Below are 5,642 nucleotides of genomic sequence, written 5' to 3'. Positions count from 1 at the left end.
TGTCCCAATTCACCAATTTTAATCCCCGAATCGAGGAAAAAATGACTCCATATTACAGTCTGCGCACCAGAAATCCGGATAAGGAATTCTGTTAATCCGGGAGAAGGTGTTAGGCATTCCCGAGTTCCGTGGTTCTAGCACGGTCGCTCAACTGTCATATTTGGCTTGATTATCTGATTTTATACATGTTGAACCTATGTGCAAAATTTAACTTTTAACCGCTTTTATCATTTACTGTTATTTTTATCAAGAATTGCAACGTTGTGAAAATGTATCTCGAACCGCATTACAATCAATGTACCCGTGGTCGTCGACACACTTTGACTCCGTTGAGATTTGGATTTGGGTCACATCAATGTGCACCCGAGTTTAAGGAAATTAAATTATTAAAGGCGCGCCTAAAGCGACTAGCGTATCATCTACTTTGGGTAGGGCCGTGGAATTTTGCTAAACGGTCCATCCCGAAGTCTAAGCAAATTTAAAACAAGTATTTACTGAGGGCCCCGCAATTTTGTATTTTTATTCGGCGAGGCTCATCTCGTTCTTATTTTTCAAAAGGAATTTGCAACGTCATGGACACGCATCTCGAACCACGTCACAATCAATGTACCCGTGATTAGAGACACATTTCGACTCCGTTGAAATTTGGATTTGGGTCACATAAATGTGCACCCGAGTTTAAGAAGGTAAGGTTTATTAAGGCGCGTCCTAAAGAGACTAACGTATTGTTATTTTAGGAAGAGGCCGTGAAGGTTCATTAAACGGCCAAATCCAAAGTCTAGTCAATGGTTATGTATTTTATTGAGGGCCCCGACGATGTGTGATTTATTTAGCGAGGCTCGTCTCATTTTTATTTTAAAGGATAAACCTATAATGACTACATTTTTCTATTAAGTTTGTCTCTAAAAATAAAAGAAAATTTCTCAATTAATTACATGCTGAAAACGTAACTTATTAGTTATTAAGTTACGGCTAATATGAATAGAAAATTACGATCGAGTTTGTACAATGGAAAACTGCTTTCATTCTATATTCTATTATTCAATAATACTAGAACATGAGACAGATAATAATATCGAAACAACTTTGATTAATTTGAACTAATATTATTAGATGAAGAAGTTATACATATGCAACCCCATTACTCATTAATCAGTCAACTATATTTTTATACAAAGAAAGGAAAATTTTATTCAAACACAAATCTAAACAAAAGGAATTCAACAGGAAACAAGAGCCTGATTAATATTTCATTTCGCTTCAAGCCGAGAGTGTACAAATGTGTACCTGGAAATGGCAGTACAAGAACGAAAGAAGGAGAAGTCAGCAGCAATAATAACGCAGCAACAGCAGGTTCAGCAACACCGCAAACCAGTAACAACCAGTAGAATACCCAGTAACAGATTGAAAACCCAACAATACCAAAGTGCAATCACAGTCAAAGCAGAAGAGCGACGGACACAAGATGCAGTGGTTTAATGATTTTTGAATAACACTCGAGAAAAGCAAACGGAAATTATTCAAGTAGAAGTTCAAGTTGTCTTTCTCTTTTACTCTCAAAATGTTTCAAGTCTTAAAGCTCTCAAATGTAAAAAAAATCTGTAAGCTCTCAAGTGTAAAAGTCTCTCAATAATAATCTCTAACCTCAATAATGTTCAACCTCTCTCATTCAAGTCCTCTAAAATGTGTCAAATGACCCTATATATATAGCAAGACAAGTCTTGAATCCCTAACCCAAAATATTCCCCCAATGCATGCTTTGTCCCCACTACTTAATGTTTTATTTATTTTAAATTTTGTCCCACATGCCTACATTAAATAAATACATCCACCCCAACCCATTACAATTTGTCCCCCATGCCTACATTAAATAAATACATCATCCCCAACCCATTACAATTTGTCCCCCATGCCTAACATAAACAAATGCAATATTCCCCTCCACTACATTATGTTCTGTCCCCCATTATGTTAAACAATTATATCAAACACCACCCCATTATATTTTGTCTCTCATGCTTAACATAAAGAATTAAAATAATGTTCAATTACCAAACTACCCCTCCGACCTTATTGCAATTACCATTTTACCCCTGAATGTAATGCAATTTACCAAACTACCCCCATCAGTTCTAAACAATCAATTAATCATAACTTAACCAAAATATAGCCAAGATGACCAATTTCTCAACAATCTTCAACAACAAATCACATGAACACGATGAACAACACAACTCAAAATTAATGGAAGTAAATTAACCATATCGGGAACCAATCCTGGTTAACTTAGACCAAAAATGAATGAGCAAAGAAACAACAATACAAACAAACAATACATGATTCAAATTAAATCAACAAATCGAAAACCAAAAACACTCAAATTAAATTACTGGATTAAAAATGAACTTCAAACAAAGATGAACATGAACTAAATATATTTTTAAAACAACAAACATGACGAATTCAAACGATTCAAACAACATTAATAATTTCTGAAAATACATAAAACACATGAAACAAATTGAAGAAATAATCAATTAAATTTCAATTTGAATCTAACAAACATTAAACTAACAAATTTTTACCTAAACAATAAAACAAACATGAAATAAACATGAAAAACAACTAATTAAATTTCTATTTGAAATCTGAAAATTAATTCAACAAAGCACATGAACAAACTAAAAAAAAAAATTAATTCGAACGATAGACATGAACAAAACAAACATTTGCCGATTTTAGATTCGAGAAATATCAAAACAAAATACGGACAAAATAAAACTCAAAAACTACTAACCGGATCGAAATGAAATATGTACGGACTATTTCGACGATCCTCGACCAAATCTCGACCAAACGACGACGAACACGAACCTAAGAAGTTGACGCCGAAGCAACAGCAACAGCTGACGCGGCAGAAGTGATGAAACAGAAGCAGCTGGGGGTTCGTTTGCGAAGAAGATGAAGGCAGAAGAAGCAGCGATGGAGACTGGCCATGGTGATGCTCAAGCTCGAAGAAGACGAAGTGAGGTAGCAGCTCGGAGGAAGGCAGCCATGGCGATGAGCCTCGACGAAGCTGGAACAGCAGCGTCGGGGCAGCAGTAACTTAAGGTGGCGCGGCAGGTTTGGTCGCCACTGTTTTGGGTTCGACGACGACGAAGATGGATGCTAGGAGCTGCTGGGTGCGTTGCGAAGAACATGAAGCTGGAGGGGGTCGTTCATGGTGGTATGGTGGAGGGGTCGTTTGAGAGAGTGAAGAAGATGAAGACGTGAGGTGAGCAGGAGTTGGTCGTCGATGGGGCTGGTGAAGGGCAGCCATGGTTGGGAGCTTGAAGTTTTGAAGGTTTGGAGAAGAAACAAAGGTGGGGGAGGCGGATGTGTTTTTTAGTTTTTTAGGGTTTTTTGTCTTCTTTTTTTTGGTTTTGTTTTGTGTTGGACCAAAATGAAGAAGGGGTGTTGGGTTAATGGAGTGGACCGGGTCGACCCGGTTTGAAGTGGACCGGGTCATGGGGAAGGTTGGGCAATTATTTGGGCCTGTGGTTTGAAATTGAAGAAGTGGCCCAATCCGATTTTCTTTGTATTTTTGTTCTCTTTTCTTCTTTTATTTTTCTAAAACTAAATTATAAAAATACTTAAATTATTATTAAGAACTAAATTAAGTTATAAAAGCGCAAATTAACTCCCAATAACAATTAACGCACAATTAAGTAATAATTAAGCATAAAATTGTTCATTTGGACATTAAATGTTAAAAATGCAAAAGATGCCTATTTTTGTAATTTTTATTTTTTGTAAACAAATTTAATTAGTAACAATTATAGAATTAAATCCTACATGCAAATGCGACATATTTTTGTATTTTTTATTAATTTAACAAATAAACAAACACAAACAAATACAAATAATTATCCAAAAATATCACAAAATCTCACAAAATTGCACACCAAGGAAAATCATTTTATTTGAATTTTTTGGGAGTGAGCAAAAATCACGTGCTTACAATGTTAATTGCACCCCAAATTCATAATAATTGTCTGGCGGGAACCACACTAGTGGATCCTGAGGAGTGCCTAACACCTTCCCCTTTGGATAATTTCAAGACCTTACCCAATCTCTGGTTACCTAAACAAACTTAGAATTGAATATCTATTGGTATCCTAATGCACCTTAATCATTAGGTGGCGACTCTTCAAATACAAAAACTCAGAGTTGTCCTTCCAAATGTCATAAACCCGATTTTGCGAGAAAAGGGGGCGCGACACCAACCGTAATAGATAACTATCAAAAAGGATAAGAGTTAAAACAATTTCAATTAAAATAATTAATATTCAATTCTTCAACAAAGTGTGCTCGGAAGCATTTCTTCAACAAAACATTCTTTTTACACTAGACAATATAAACATCTTAGTTAAATAGTCAAAGATCTAAAAATTTAAAAACCACAACAGAGCAAAGCAAATTCAACATTAACACTAGAAAATAAATTAAATGAAGTACAAAAATGAATAGAAAAATCGCACCGTAGCAGAGGAAAGATAAAAATACTCACAGATCTGAGATAAAATTTTCGGCAAGGACAACTTCATCGGAGCAGCGAATCAATCGGCGATCACTTTGGTATGAATTAATGAAATTGGAATTACAAGAGGTTAAACAACTCGATGACTCTCGACCGGTGCTTTCGCCGGCAAACACGTACGGGACCGGTAATTCGATACCTCAATGGAAACCTCAAGCTCCACTTCGATGGAGTGCTCACTGCTCAAAGTTTTCTTGTGAACTTTTCCGAATCACACAACTCGAACTCACTGACTTATGGTGGCAATTGATAGAGATGCTCAGCTCAAGGATTATTCTGTCCTTTAAGACCTTCAATTTTTGCCCGTACTTTGGATAACCAATACATAAGTTATAAACTCAGAAAATGGGGGTTTTATTATGGGGGAATGGTTGCTGCTTTGTCAAGAGAGATGGGGGTTATTTTTGAATAAGGAAGCGGCTGAAGTGGGGAATTGGGGGTGGGCGCGGTTCTTAGCTTAGAATTTAGGTTAACTCTTCTTCCCTTTTTTTGCTTAGGAATTCCATGTCTGCCGTTGTCTGGGAGTGTAGGTATCTTTGTTTGGTAGGTATCCTCTTTGATTTAGGAATTTAGGCATTATTTTATAGGGGGTAGGAATTAGATTAGGTCAAATGGGGAATGGATATGGGCTTGGATTTAGGAAATTGGGCTGGACCATGTCTTATTAGGTTTTAACTTTGGGGTAGGAAGACTAAATAATACAATTGAAAAATCACTCTTAATAAAAATAAATTAATATAAAACTAAATAATAAAAGTGAAACTAATTTGTATTTTCAAATGTTATGATACTATAAATATAAATATACTAATTCACTTTAACCTAAAGATGAAATGTTTTTTTTGTAATTTTTTATTTTTTGTGATAAAAATAAAGTAAAAAAGCCAAAACTATTTGAAATAGCGATATTAGGCCTAAACTAAATATTTACATGCTAAATATTTGATCTTCTCGGACTGTTGACTCGCATTCTTGCCGCGAGCTTTTGCTACTTCTAACTTGAATTGAATTCTGAAATGACTTTCCTTGTTCTCCAGGTAGGCACCTGATTGCCAAAACTTGA

General features: G+C 35.6%; 1 long non-coding RNA gene across 1 annotated transcript; it reads right to left on the bottom strand.

Annotated features, from left to right (window-relative positions):
- Positions 1-1,085: 1,085 nt before the first annotated feature.
- Positions 1,086-5,128, bottom strand: LOC142164602 (uncharacterized). The gene is made up of 2 exons (XR_012695379.1): positions 4,550-5,128; positions 1,086-1,287 (listed from the first exon to the last, which is right to left on the bottom strand). It is a non-coding gene; the product is annotated as an uncharacterized LOC142164602 (long non-coding RNA).
- Between the last annotated feature and the right edge of the window lie 514 nt (positions 5,129-5,642).

This window comes from Nicotiana tabacum, chromosome 10 (genome assembly GCF_000715075.1).
Source record: "Nicotiana tabacum cultivar K326 chromosome 10, ASM71507v2, whole genome shotgun sequence".
In the NCBI taxonomy this organism is placed as follows: domain Eukaryota; kingdom Viridiplantae; phylum Streptophyta; class Magnoliopsida; order Solanales; family Solanaceae; genus Nicotiana; species Nicotiana tabacum.
Note: the sequence above shows the minus strand (reverse complement) of the source record. Positions and strands in the feature narration are given on the sequence as shown.